The following is a 15,418-nucleotide window of genomic DNA, read 5'->3' as shown; positions in this document are numbered from 1 at the left end:
TGCGACCAATTTAATGCAACAAAAAGTAATCAGAAGTGCTAATAAACGGAATATTATAGGAGCTTTTAATTAGTGTTTACACACGAAGCGGCCATCTTGGAAATTCAACTCGGGGTGGGGAGGATTCTACGACTTTCTGAGTTGAAATATGACTTAATAATTCCAATAAAAAACTCATGAGTTGGTTCAAGTTATCTGTTCTTTTTACAATTTGTGGATCTTAAAAAGCCTAAATTTAGTTTAACGTTATAGTAATAATATTAGTTAATATCAAGATTTAAAAAAAAAGTATTACATCTGCACTCAAAAAATGAAATTATTGAACACAAGTTATATTCGGACAAGGCAAGAGCTTGTGTAATCTAGTTTTCAGACTTCTGTAACTGGAACGCCAATAACTCACGTGTGACGTCATTCCCAGCACTGAATCCCGTCCTCGGAGCTAAATGGAACGCACCATTAGCTTCACCTTCACCATCAAACCCAGTCATAGATGTGTGGTCTGTATATAAAAAGATAACAGTGACACCAAGGAGACCTGACTCTGTCCGTACACTGGCAACATTTGAATGTTTTTTCACGCCAAGGCCTCCTGGTTTATCCTCTATCCACCAACAGAGAGATGGGTGATGACTGAATTCATTTATATTTGGAGCTTCAGACAGAAGTAATGTAACCATACATTAAGACTAGTCAGTTCAAGCAGACTTTGGTTTGTGATGTGTATTGTGTATCGTCACTGAAAGAAAATAGACTTCACTGATCCAAAGCATCCTTTCAGTCTCCTCCTCCTCAGTTCTTTGTGCATTAATCATTTTTATTCCAGTGTACTTCAATCAGAGAAAATCCTTTCCTTTCTGTTTTTAATTATTTTCCTTTCTGGCCGTAGTGCAGAAGATTAAGCCGTGCACAGTCACTCATTCAAGACTCTCTGTGAACATTTATTAGTACAGTACGAGGTCTTTAATTTACATCACATTAGATCCATCCTCCAGTCATTAAGTTCACCGCTACCTACTTGACTACGCCTCCACACTGTTGATTATGGAACAGAGCCTGAAAAACTCTTTGTTATTTTATATTTTCATTACTACATGTAAATAAAGACTTCACACTGTACTAATAAATGTATGTGCACAATTATTTAAAGAGAGACAACCAGAAGAAAAGACGGACGTAACATGAACGAGCTACACTATATAAGAGGTAGCTAGCAAAGTTAGCTTGATAGTCAGCTGTTTACTATTAACTATCATTATCAGCTACTATTAATGCTGTGGAGGATTTGGGATAATGCTCTGACTGCAGGAGTTTCAGGCTGATTTATTACTGAATTCGACTCTTCCGACTTCCGATCGGTATCAGAGTATTGGTGTCTGTTTTAATGCCATGTTATCAGTTCTGGACTTCACTCCCAGGTAGTAGGAAATCTTTATTCAATACCACCACCCACAAAAAAAAAACAAAACAGATTACATGGAGTCTACTCACATAAAGCACTGGAACAACAACGTTTAAAAGATGAGAAATGTCTCCATAGATGGACAAAGGCTACGTCCTCCACACATTAACTATCACAGCTTCATTTATTGGACATAATTCAGTCACATGGTGCACATGTGATCGAGGAGAACACATGTAAGAGAGGGAAAGTCATTTTGAATCTCTAGGGGAGGACTTTTTAATTAATTTAAGATCTGAATCAAGACTCGAACCAGTTCATTTAATACTGAATATTAAATGATCCGTATGGGATCAAGGGGGTAAAAGAACTTGATCAGGACCCTACTTCCAACAGTCAGCCCAGATTATCTCCTACCCCCCAACCCTTCACAGATTAATTGGTACAACCCCACTTAATATCAAATATGTTTGAATTTCAGGATTTAGATCAGTACATTCACAATAACAAGAGAAACAAGTCTACAAGGACACAGCGCAGCTGATGATGTAGTCAAGCGACCAACTCACAGCTGCTGCAGATACATGTGCTTCTCATTACTTGTTAACCTGAAAATCCTCCACTGCTGAGGCATCTGCCTGTGCTAAACTATTAAACGAATGAAGTGCTTCTCACGTGACGAGAAAAGCTAGAAACAAAGGCTGTGTGTTTCCGGCTCTCTGAGGGACTCTATCTGCTGCAGCTGAATGCCTAAGGACAACAAAACTCCTCATCATGTTTGATACAAATTTCCCCCAAACAAAAAAAAAAAAAATCCAAGGTCATTTCATCACAACAACAGGAGATGTTTCTGTCCAGTGGGACCTGGATTTGGCTTGTGGAGGTGGACAGGTGTCCTTGGCTGAACTCCAGTTTCTGAGCCCTGATAAAAGTAAAGCTGGTAAAACTATGAACGGATTTAAAGTCTCTGGCGACACTTATTATTTATGTGTTGCTTTAATACCAAGAAAAAACATTCTGAATTGCAGATTGCTTCATTCTATATTCAATACATTTCAGCTGCGGCAGATGGGAGGACAGAAGGAAGACGGTCACATATCTCAGACCTGCTGTTTGCCTAAAGGAAGCCAGGGGCTGGTTACAGTTTTTGCAGTGTGTACAGTATGTCTTGTGCATATTTAGAACACCTAAGTACATTTCTAACCAGATTTAAGACAACTGTTACCTTCCACCGTAGTGGTCGACCAACAAAGATCATTCAACAACGAGACATAAAAGTCTTAGCGGTCACAAAGGAGTTCAGGGTAACTTCAGACAACTAAAGGCCTCTCTCTCATTGGCTAATCTTATTGTTCATGAATCCACCATCAGGTGTTTCCTACTCGGGGGTCGTCTATTGTCAAAAGACCATAATTACAATCCTATTTCAACTATTAAAACCTATTTATACAGTATATGGAACGTAGAATAAGATCATGCTTTTTTTTTTTTATTTGGTATCAGTCCGTCCTTAAATTACAGTAACTCAGTAATTGGATTTAGTGTCAAAAAGCAGCAGCCTGTGCAGTTCATACAGGAAAACTAAAAATAAGCTGTTGAGACGATGGGTTCTATGGATAAATGTATGTAAGATTAAATAAAGTATCAGCAAATAAATTGAACTTACAGTGAATAGTTTCCTTTTAATCTAACTTTGCTAGCTAGCTCTTATAAAGCTTAGCTAGTTCACGTTACGTCTGGAGTCTTTTCCTCCAGGTTTTAAACATCTTTCTTTAAATAATTCAAGCACATACATATGATTTCAGGAGAATTAGGAGCCCAACGTTGTTTGAAACATGCAAGTTCCAATATATAGTGTTGTTTCGCCACTATGATGAGCTAAAAAGGGTTATGGACTGTAATCTGGACTGTATGTTTGTACACGCTGTGCCATGTTGATGCTCCGCCTCTTCCTCTTCTTTTGTTTTTTTTGGCTGAGGTCTCTAGCAGAAACAGTGCCACACATAGGCCTGTGATATGTACTACCACCTGTCTGTCGGTTTGGCAATAGCTCTTATGTGTGGACGTGGCCTCAGGCTTTTGAAGCATGGTGCTTAGATAGCCAGCTAGAAATTAGTGTTTCAATAACAGATTGAGATCTGACAGCAGTGCTGGTTCTACTTGATGGTCAACTTGTTGAAACTTTGGAAACTTTTAAATACCTTGGCACAGTTTTGGACTTCCAGATAAGGAAATGTTTAAGAAATGTTTACAGCGGCTTTAACCTTCTGAGAAGACTGAGCTGTCTTGGTGTCAGTCCATTGTGTGAAACACCAAAAGCCTCTCGCCCACATTTATACTGAAAGGACAGGGAGGAAAGCTGGGAGCATCCTGGTAGATAGCTCCTGTCCTCTTTTTAATCAGTTTGAACTTTTGAAATCTATGAGGCGCCTCTCAAGGGAGTTTTTTTAAAAAGACTTTTATCCCTAATGCCACTTAACTCAGCTAAGTGACCGATCCACACATAGTAACTCGAGCTGTTATTTCACTGCCTTTTTGTATTTATTATGTACATATGTCACCTTTCGTATTTTAGTTCTGTGTTGGTGAGTCGAGACAATTTTCCACCTCAGTGGACAATAAATTTCTATTCTATTCCATTGCGACATAGATACTGAAATCAGTGGTTCACTTAGTTTTACGCCTCACAGGTTTGCACAAATAATTCATTTCCTTTACTAAATAAGTAAATAGTTCTGTTTTATTGGGTTGTCTTTGTTTACTTTGAGGTCAAAAAAGAGTTGATGTTTTTCGTCATATTTTTATGCAGAAATGTAGAAATATCTGTAGCGTGCAAAAGCTTTATAGTGCCAAGTTGCTTCCTTTCACGCCGGTGCATAACATATGTGACACCTTGCCGTTGACTGGATTGTATGTAGCATGTTCGAGTGCAACTTTTTTTGTCCAGACACTGGTGACATGAGGCAACATCAGAGTTTGTCTTTCTACTTTTTCTTTGGTGCCTGTGTCCCTAGCTTTTCAGTACACAGTAATCAGATATAGTAGTATTTATCAAAAGCTTCATAACTACAATAGATTGTGCACGTGCCATCGCAATCATTAGGCAATTAACACAACGAGGCAATTAACTGCACAGTTTGTGTTTCCATTGCTTTACACATGTTTAATATCTTTGTCACGTCAACATCACTAATCAGCCGTCCACAGTTTGGCTCTTCACTTGATTAGAAAACCAGGACAACAACACTGAATCAGGTCGATCTCCTTCCTTTAAAATGCGATGGCATATTTTATTCACCATATTTCATTCTTCTTTAGTTTCCTGGAATGGGTTTAATATTTAACTACGAAATCATGATTTTCCTGGGAATGACTCCCATTTGTTGGCACTAATTATGGGTAAAATTAACACAGTATTCGGTTCCAGTTAATTAAATCCAGTAAATTGCTGGTGTGATCTCGTAGTCAGTGAACAGCAGGTCTGACTGCAACAGGACATAAAAATGTCTGCAGGCAAACACACAAATTCAACAAAAACAAATACAATTCTCAGTAATAAATTTAAATGAATCCTCGCTCAGGGCTGAAATGGACCCATCATTATAAGCACATTTTCAGGAAATTAAAGTAGAAACTCAACACAGATGGCTGAATTTAAACAGTCTCAAATGTCATTAGTACCAAATCACAGTTAATTAACAGAAGGCAAGAGTAACATTAGCTCATACACAGTACGAGTAGAGTACATTAGGTTTTTATGCAGAACTCGTTCACTTGTGACAGGCCCAGCTGAGCCTGACTGTTTTACACTTCTCTGCACAATATTTTAATGATGAACGTTCTGCTAGTGGAGAGTTACTGATACCTGTGTTTGAAGAGAGAAGATGTGAGATGAACATCAGACTCACAGTGAGCTAAATTCAAACACAAAGGACAGAAAAATCCAGGATGAAGTCTCCAGAGCCGCTGATTTCCAGCTGCATTTCCATGGCGGTTTTTCACTAAATAAAAGCAATATTTCTGAAATTTCAATAAAGTACAATTGCTCTTTGTACATGTTTCCATTGAAAGCTGTTGAGCTGTAACTCTCGTTAAATCTTGTCCTATAATTCTCTTAAATTGTAGTCATGCGAGACTTCACTTTGAGGAAGATGGACTTCAGATGAACTGGTCACATGACCCTCAGCCTCATTTCCGGTGACGCCAATAATGGGGAAATGCGAAAAAAGTGTTTCCATTGCGCTTTTGCAATAAACTTTTATATCGATGCATCTGAAAAACTACCTCATGAGAGTGTAAAAATGTTTTAGCGACATTTGAAAGGGTTTTCGAATTGTACGCCAGTTTTTTATTGTGGTATTTAAGTGTTGCACACTTCTAGTCGTAATGGAAATGTTGCAAGTGTCTACTCAAATGTTAGCTTTGGCTTTGAGTATGTATCTTTCCAGTTAATGTCATGTCTTTGTCTTTCTTTGGGCCAAAATATCAAGCTCAGCGAGTAGCAAATTTCTTTATTTTTTTTGGATAAATTCCTAAAGCTTACCCTGAGTATTTAGCATTGACCTCATGCTGTTATTTTTAAGGTTGGTTTATACTCCTGCAACTGGTCTACGCCATAGCGGGCAACACTGGTGAGAGCATTTTGTATTTGTTTGTTAAATCAATACTATTTCCTCCACTTGAGATTCATAAAGGCTTTTCTTCTCTCTCCCCTGTTTTCTCCTGGATCATGTGTGCACGATGTGACCATATTATATCCAATAAACAGGGCTCTGACAGTTAATGTAGTGTGGAGAGGGAAGCTTATACCTCTCCTCTAGAAATGTTCTGGTCATCCAGTGCTGTCATGTACTGCTTTCACACTGGAAATAGCGGGTTGATGTGGAAGTTTCAGACCCAGGTCGACCTGTCTTGGTGTGTTTTAGCTTTCTTCCCCCCTTTCATACGTCATCGCGTTGACAACGTCATCATTACACATTTAAGTACACTGCGAGGTAAACAATGGACAGCATGGACGTCAGCGAGTCAGATGTTTTATATATTTGATATTAATCCACACACAGACGTTATGGCTCTGCTACTTTCCTTCTCACTCCATTGCACATCAAAGGCAGAAGACCCTTGTTGACCCAGGAAGGTTCAGTGTAGTGTGAAAGGGGCTATAAACGCCCTATTTTTATCCTTCACGCCGTCTCCAGGAAAGTGTTGACTGTTTGCTGTTGTTTCAATGCAGTTTAGTGCTTTTTTCTCCAGTCATTTTGCTAGTATTGATTGACCGTCCCCTACTACCACCTCAACAAACATCAGCATTGCGCAATTTACAAATTTATGTCTGACTGACTTCATTTTACAGAGTAATGTTCTTCCACACATATTTAGTCATGTAGTCATTTACTTCTTCTTCTCTTCTTTTTCTTCTTCTGAAAGTGTCTGAACAATAATTGTTCATTCCATAGCTTAAAATATCCCCTGGAAAGATTTAAATCATGATTTTGATATGAAAGGGAAATGGGAACCAATGGAAATAAGAACAGAAAATAAGACTAAAGAAAGAATGAGGCTGAGGAAGAAGAGAAGAAACAGGATTTGGACTCCAGCGCTCTCATTATGAAGGTCATTAGTGGTTCCTCTGCTCGTGGTCCTGATTAATAACATTATTTAGATCAAAACAAGACCTCGGTATTATAGTGTAGAGAAAATAAGGTCATCGGAGAAGAGAGCCAGAGAGTTATGAGGCAGTTCTCTCTGTGCTGAACACAAACTTTCTGAATAAAAACACTTTTATCCTCAAACAAGATTTGTTTGCAACTTCTGTAAAAACTCACTAAAACTAACTAATAGTGTGAATGTTTGGGCAGCTCTTCACATCCTCAGGTGTTTTAATCTCTTTGTGTCCATCACCTCTGCGTCCACCAGATCTGGAATTAACCAAAATCTGAATTCACGAAGCGTAGGGCTACTTCTCACCGTTATTTATTCAGTCCCACCTCTTCCTCTCGTCCTTCTGTCTAATTTCATAAACCTGGCTGCAGGTTAGACTCCTTCTCTCTGTCTGTCTGTCTTTGTTCAGCAGTACACCTGGCTCAGTTTAAACTTTAATTTCTCCTCTCGGCAGCGTTCATTATGTGCGTAATTGTCCTGTTTCTTTATTGGCTGACTTTGCCTGCAGCCAGAGAGCAGAGCTGAGCTGCAGCCAGGTTGTTAATGACGGCAGAGGAGTCGGTCTGAAGGTTCAGGACACGTCTTGACACCACAGCATTGTTTTTATGTGTGAAAATATGTCAGAATACCAATGTTTTCTAACACAGTTTAGGGGTATTACCTGATGCAATTTTCTAATTTATGCTTTGGTGCACCTACTACCCCTCATTTTGATTTATTTGGTTTCACAAGGCTTTTCCTACATCTTCCCAGTATGACATGAAGTTAGATCTGTTTTCAGTAAAATGGCTCTGATTGGTCGTAGGACTACACAGTTGCATGCAGATATTTTTGACACATTAAGTCTTTGTGACAGTGATTTGAGAAAAATTGAAAAAATGGACTGTAAAACTGGGTCTCTGAAATTATCTGTGAAGTTGTGAACCAGGGATGTGGACTCGAGTCATTCTGACTTGGACTTGAGTCACTGATTTGATGACTAGATAAAAAAAGATAAAAAACTTGAGACTCGTCTTGGGCTCGGAAGGTTAAGACTCGGGACTTGACTCGACTAGACACAATGACTTGATTGTTGTTCATGTTTTCAGCTTGAGTATGAAATATAAAATAAATATCTATAGCCTGTAATATCACCTGGTATGCAAGTGCATGCTGGGAATGGTGTCGTACTGACTGTCAATCAATCCTCTCTACATGTCTACCTACTTACGTTAAAGAGAAACAGCAAACTTCAGAATGACCAAAGCAATGACTTCGGACAACCCATCTTCAACTTCAATCTTTGTCCGGCATTTGAAGAACCATTCTGCCGAGTACGTGCTTGACTTGAACTTGGAGTTGATCTATTCAGGACGTGACTTGACTTGACTTGGCTTGACTTGGCTTGGCTTGGCTTGGCTTGGCTTGGCTTGGCTTGAATGACTTGACTTGACTTGGTACAACCATTTCAACTTGAATTTGTCGGCTTTGAAGAACTTGACTTGTACTTGACTTGACTTGGCTTGACTTGGACGTGACTTGACTTGACTTGACTTGGCTTGGCTTGGACTTGGACTTGGACTTGACTTGATGCATTGCAGGACTTGACTTGGATTTGATCTGTTGCAGGACTTGACTTGAGTTGACTTGGACTTGACTTGATCTATTACAGAACTTGACTTGGACTTGGACTTGGACTTGGACTTGACTTGATGTATTGCAGGACTTGACTTGGATTTGATCTGTTGCAGGACTTGACTTGACTTGACTTGACTTGACTTGGACTTGACTTGACTTGATCTATTACAGGACTTGACTTGGAGGTGATCTGTTGCAGGATCTGACTCGATTGGACTTGGACTTGGTTTTGACTTGATCTATTACAGGACTTGACTTGATTGGACTTGACATAACATGTGACTTGCCAAAAACAAAATGACTTGAGACTTTCTTGAGACTTGCACATGGGTGACTTGATCCCATCTCGGTTGTGCGCACACAGATCATTCAATTAAAAAGTTAGCCTCTGTTCAGACTTAAAACAAAACATAAAACACTTCTGGTTTCCAGTAAAAGGTCTACAGGGAGTGCAGAAACCTCCTCTTACCCTCCCTCCCTCCTCCTCCTCTGTCTCTCCTTCTCCTCTCCACTTTACAGCTCACGCACGGCTGCAGGCTCCTGCTGACTGATTGACCGGAGATCAAGGTGGAGAAACAAGGAGGGAGACAGAGGAAAGAAGGAGAGGAAGGAAAAAGGCGGGTGGTGGGGAGAAACCCTTCACATTGTGTTAGCGCCTCGCCTCCGCTTTCACTCCTCATCTGGGATTCTCTCCTTTCTCCCTGTGCTCAGTTTAACGCCTGAGCGGTTATGAAATCATTAATTAAGCATCCATCAAATCTGCTCCCACAGAGATCGCGCTGTGCATGTGTGTATGTGTTCTTCTTTTCTTATGAAGTTGTGGGGGCCAATGTTTTATGGATTACTAACGTTGTGGGGCCCCGTGACTTTTTGAAGGTTAAAACCTTTTAAGATCTTGGATTTAGGTTACAGATTAAGATTAGTTGTGATTAAATTGGCCACTTCCGTGTGTGTGTGTGTGTGTGTGTGTGTGTGTGTGTGTGTGTGTGTGTGTGTGTGTGTGTGTGTGTGTGTACATGTGTTCTTGTCTAGCTATCTTTCTGAGGACCAGTTTGAGTTGAGACACCATCAGATTGAGGACATTTTGGCCCGTCCTCCTTCTTTATGAGACTTCCATTATGTTTAGGGTTAGAGGGTAAGGGGCCAGTGAATGCATCATGCCAATGCAGGTCCTCACAAAGGGAGCCATACAAACTTGTGTGTGAGGAGTCTGTAGACAACGCTATCCTCCTGCTTCTGAAATGCAAATACAAAGAAGCAGAGTCATCGTGTTGGCAGTGGTTTCCAGTCCTCCACAGGGACAGGGTAGGGACTTTAATGAGAGTTTAGTTAAACACGTCTTTTTAAAAAATAATGATAATAATAAAAAGTTGAATAGACTGCAATTACATGTGTTTCTTTTGCAGTGCTTTGTTATCGCACTGACAGTTTTCTTACTTACTTCATCTCTTCATCAGTGCAGGGAGTTTAGCTCAGTATAAATATTCGGATGGGAGTAGTGTAATGAGTGGAGGTGTGAATCTTTATCTTATCTCACATTACCGGCCACATTTCACAGTCTGAGCTTGTCAATTTCCATTTCATGGTCGCGTAATGGAAGGATGGAGAGTTTACTGAAGTGTGTATGTGTGAGTCAAGCCACTAGATGATGATGATGATGATGATGATGATACAGTCCAATCAGACTCTCTGGTAAAAGAATCTCAAGTTGTTACCCGGAGCATCTCGTTTGTGAGCCGCACGAACTGAAGCTTCTTGTTTTTAAAATGTAATCAGTGAGAGAAGAAGAAGAAGAAGAGCTCTGATTGGACGAGCATCAGAAGCGACAAACAAGCCTCTTCTGTGCCCGAGGACAGAAACTGAATGAAGGACTTGAAATAAGTGGCCAACAAGAAATGGGACAGAAATGATATCGCCTGCCACCAGGAAGTTCAAGAGTCTCACCCCTTTAGCCTCATTATCATGTTATAAAGCGAACATCTGATGCAGGAAAACAACATTAGCGAAAGAAAGGAAGAGGGTTAATAATGGAAATTAGTCTCTGAAGTGAAGGATTTGTCATCACTGATTGATAAACTGAATTAGTGGATTTAGTTACAGTTTTTACTATCCTGGTTGATGGATGGATGGATGGATGGATGGATGGATGGATGGATGGATGGATGGATGGATGGATGGATGGATGGATGGATGGATGGATGGGTGATATGATGGATGATGATAGGATGATGGATGATGATGATGTGAGGTACTTATGATGAACATGAAAATTGGTATCTAGTAGCATCATTACATGAATAGGTAATCACGAGCCAACAAAAAAGTAAAAATACAAAGTAAAGTGAAGTAGAGCTGAATAAAAAGTATATATAAAGTTTAAACTATATACATAGATATATATGTGTGTTTGCAATATACAAAATAATACATTATATAGAGGTTATGCACTGACGTCAAATGTATCAGTAAATGCAGAGAGACCAGGACAAATGGATTATCAGATAAAATGAAGGATAATTGGACTCAACAATGATCCATATGAACCAGTATGGATTTAGAAAAGTGGATTAGCCTCAGTTTCAGTTAGTTTTAGGTCATTTAAGTTATGATAAATGTAGCTAAATAAAAGATGGTAACGCTAAGAGCTTTAGTTAACCATACAATACTGTAGCACCCGACCCGATGTTAAAAGGATGACGAGGAGTGATCACAAATATTCTGTTTATTGTTTTATTGTTATTTATTGTTGGAACTGAAATAGTTACTATCGGCCGTAACTACGACAAAACAACAACATCGACATTGACTCAAGTCTTTTGGTTCAGTCAATCGCATCTCTTCACCATTTTTTTTAAATTAATTTTACAATTAAGAATCTATCAAAGCCTATGATTCTATCTAATGCTGCTAATCTCCATGTTCAACTGTCACCTTTTGTCACCCTGTGGCCGTAACCATGGACACTTCGCTTGCAGTGACGTCACATGCAGACCCTCTATACCGTCATTATATATTCTCCTGCATCATTCAAAAGAGGAAACCCGAGGAGCTACTATGAGCTGTGAAGCTTGGAAGAGCTACAAACCTCATGCTGATCACTTGGTCTAAAGTTTATTTATTCTAGATAGGAAGACTGGAAACTTACTTAAATTCCTTCTGTTTTTTATCTTTAAGCTTAACTAATCAGAATAAATCCAAAGCTCCAATGCTCACCTATAGCTGACTTAGAGTCTTGTTTTGAAGCGTATTCTCTCTTTTTGGTAATAAATCCTGAAATAAAGTAGGCTAAGCTCAGAAAACCATGAAACAGACACCACAGCTGTCACATAAAGTGTCCCCAAAAAAAGTCAGGAATAAACTTCAGTAGTGCTCAACTTTAAAGGGAACTCTGTGCCAGACTTTTTGTCCCGCGCCATGAATGCCGTCTGGTGTCCAGGCTGGGTCAATTCACACCGACACAATGGCTGCCTTGCTCGTGGGCTGGTCGGCAGCTCACCTGAGACGGTGCAGTGGATTAGATGACAGAGATCCGACCTCGATAGATGACAGAGAGACGGTCAATGTGTTGGTGTGTTGTCTCCTGGAGGAGCTTCATTCACCAGCCGAGCGCACATCTCCAGTGTTTCGCCGTCTTTTATTCCCACACCGACATCTAGAGAACTGCCGGACAAAAACAACCTTTATTTCTCCGTTTCAGCCTCCTCTCTTTCTCTGGTGCTTTTTTATTCGGCCCCTTGTTGGATGAAAGCTGGCAGAATATCCAAACGTCTCTGTCTTTGCTCTTTGTTCCCTGAGCCGTCTCTCCTCTTATTACCTTGCACTCTGTCCTCTATCTCTTTATTTCTTCTGCCTCTTACACTGAAATCCATTACTGTACCCGACAGCCATTTGAAAGCTCGGAATTTTCTATAACGCCTTTGTCAGGGCTGTTATATCTTGAATGAAGCCATATTTACCTCACCAGGAAGAACTGCAGCCAGGAGGAGACAACATTCAGACATAAATTAGGTTTTGAACGGGGACAGTGACAACCTGAACTGGCTGGATGGGATGATTTTATGAGCCGCTGGCAAGCAAATCTTAAGGATGTGAGTTCAACCTCGTGTTGTATTAGTCAGAGGTACAAGATGATAGTTTAGTATTTGAGCGTGTGAAGTCTGAAGATAGGAATACCACAACTGAATTTATGCATACTTGCAAAGGGGCCTTGATGTCAGTGGATGGTTAAATAGAAAATCTTGACTTTTAGAAACTGGTAAATTTATTCAGATAACTGAAATAGGACGATACACGAGTTGTCTTGATCAAGTTGTTTTTGTCCCCTGATCTGATTCAGCTCTTTAGATATTGAGAATTGCTGATCTTAGTACTGATCCAATCTCAAATCAGCAAAATTTCCTCCCTTGGATATTCATTAAGGCATTGTCCTAATCCGGCAGTGCAGCTGTTAGCTTTAGCTTAGCATAGGTGCTGTCATGTAGTGTTGCCAATTAGCCAGTCATTTGCAAATGTGATAAATAAACTTTCCTAATTACTTCTTGTGACCTGTACATCCACATCGAGTACAAATGTCAATGCAATTAACACAAAGGGATAGAGACTCAGGACTATATTCTGGCAAAGCGCCAGCAAAGCAGCACATGAAAACCAGTCACGCCGGTGTGTTGACAGAAGTTGGGGGTTTTCAGGTGCTGTGTGGTGTCTTTGCTGGTGCTTTGCCAGAATATAGTCCCAGGTTTATATCTGCCCTAGGCCCTAGGCGTACATAGGAGTGGCATATCCCTTTAACCTCCTGGAGCCCAAGCTCTTGTTTGATATGCATTTTTTAATTTCTCCAAATTCATATTTGGGATTAGTAAGTACAACAACTATCTTTGAGCTGAGCAAAGACAGAATTGCAAACAATGAATTCCCAATTTCCTTTAAAAGAGTACTTGCTAATTATTGACGTCTAAGTTCGTTTCTATTGACGAAATTTGTTAAATTTGCACAATCATATCAAATTAGAAACGTTAATAAGTATAAATGAACAAGTTTCAACCCTAGAATTAATGAGGTTTTGTACCTTGTCCACTTTTGTCCCATGATTGGCTGTAGAATGAATTGACCCACTGTCACATTCTTATTCTTCACTGTCACTAGTGTATTGACACTTTGCTACCTATAGATGCCAGAATAAAGCGTCCACTTATGAGGACAGCAGGTCTAAATGAAGCGATGATTATTGTTTGCTACTCAATCCATTTTAAGACAATTTCTTTTAGGTAGAAGGTGCATCCAAGTCTATTTGATACACAAGGTTAAACACTTCAAATGTACAAAGAAGATTATTTGAATCATCTCAAAATAACAGTAATGCCAGTTACGACTGAGCTTTTGCCCATCGCTGCCAAACCAGCTCTGTCAATCAACACACATTCCTTCGGTTATTTTAAACACCATTCTTTGTCAAATATCAGTCTTTAGAAGGACCTGAAAGGAAATAATTGGATTCAGTTTACACGGATGTGTTTAGGATTAGCATATGTTAAAAAGGTCAATGCTAAAGAGGAAGTATGAAAGACCTGATTTCTACTTTTGTTTCTCAAAGTTCAGTAAACAGGATGTGATAACGAACTCCGGGGTCCTGACCTCGGCTATCTGGGAAACAGATTCCCGTTAGAGTTAGCACCGAAACAGTAAACACACATGCACACAAATCATTAAGCTCTTATTAGCAGCATTACTATAAGCTGGACACATCAATAGCAGGTCTGGGCTTTGTGCCATATAGCCTCTACAAACCTGGGAAGTGCCGGCTGATATTTGGGATTTTCTGCAGGAACTCACGTCTCAAAAGAAGCGAGAAGATCTGAGGAAGCTAAGTGGCCATGAATGAGATAATTGTTGTGTGCTAGCGTGGGCTCGGCGAGGACAATGATGGGAGTCGAGGCGTTGATAATCCTTTCAGGTACGAGGCTCCGCTTCACTGTGATCTCTGTATTTTTTATCTCATTCATATTCCGGACAAGAGGCTCATACTGTGTCAAATGGACGATAATTGCACAGCCCACGATACACAGCTCTGCTTTGTTACAACAGCAGACTGCCATTAGCTGCTTTTTAATGAAGCTGGGAGTTCATAAACTAATCCTGGTATCATCTAAAGGTATAGGACCAACATGCCAAGTCGTTTTGCGTGCTGTTAGAAGGCATTCTATGTTTTTGCCTTTTATATTTTATGCCGGTTTAACCTCTATTAAAGGACCGAATACCCCTGTCCTTCAGCTTGATTTAGACCCAGAATACGATGCCGCCTATATGAGTGGCACCAGTGGACCTGTGGCTCAGGGCTGTATATAAAGTCATATGAAAATCTTAGGAACAGGTCCTGAGATAGTAAATTGTTGATAAGACCGTTTAATCATACCACTTCACATTCCTGTTAGAGAAAGTCGAGCCTATTGGTTATGAGACTAATCTACTGATTGTGTGATGCATTTCCATTACATTTCCAGGGTCGAAGTGCCCTTGAACAGCTAGAAATAAATGTAATGCAGAATAAAAAAGAGAAGATGTTTGAATACATGGTGTGTAGGAGGCATAGTCAGGGAAAATTTTCTATTCTTCTCCAGCCACTCAAAGACATAAAAAGGTATTTTACATATACATATACAACGTACAGTTATATTTCTGGTGAAAAGGATGAATCTAATGCAGATGCATGAATCTGGCTTTAAATTATACATTTTCACAGAT

Source organism: Mugil cephalus, chromosome 7 (assembly GCF_022458985.1).
Source record: "Mugil cephalus isolate CIBA_MC_2020 chromosome 7, CIBA_Mcephalus_1.1, whole genome shotgun sequence".
Classification (NCBI taxonomy): domain Eukaryota; kingdom Metazoa; phylum Chordata; class Actinopteri; order Mugiliformes; family Mugilidae; genus Mugil; species Mugil cephalus.
Note: the sequence above shows the minus strand (reverse complement) of the source record.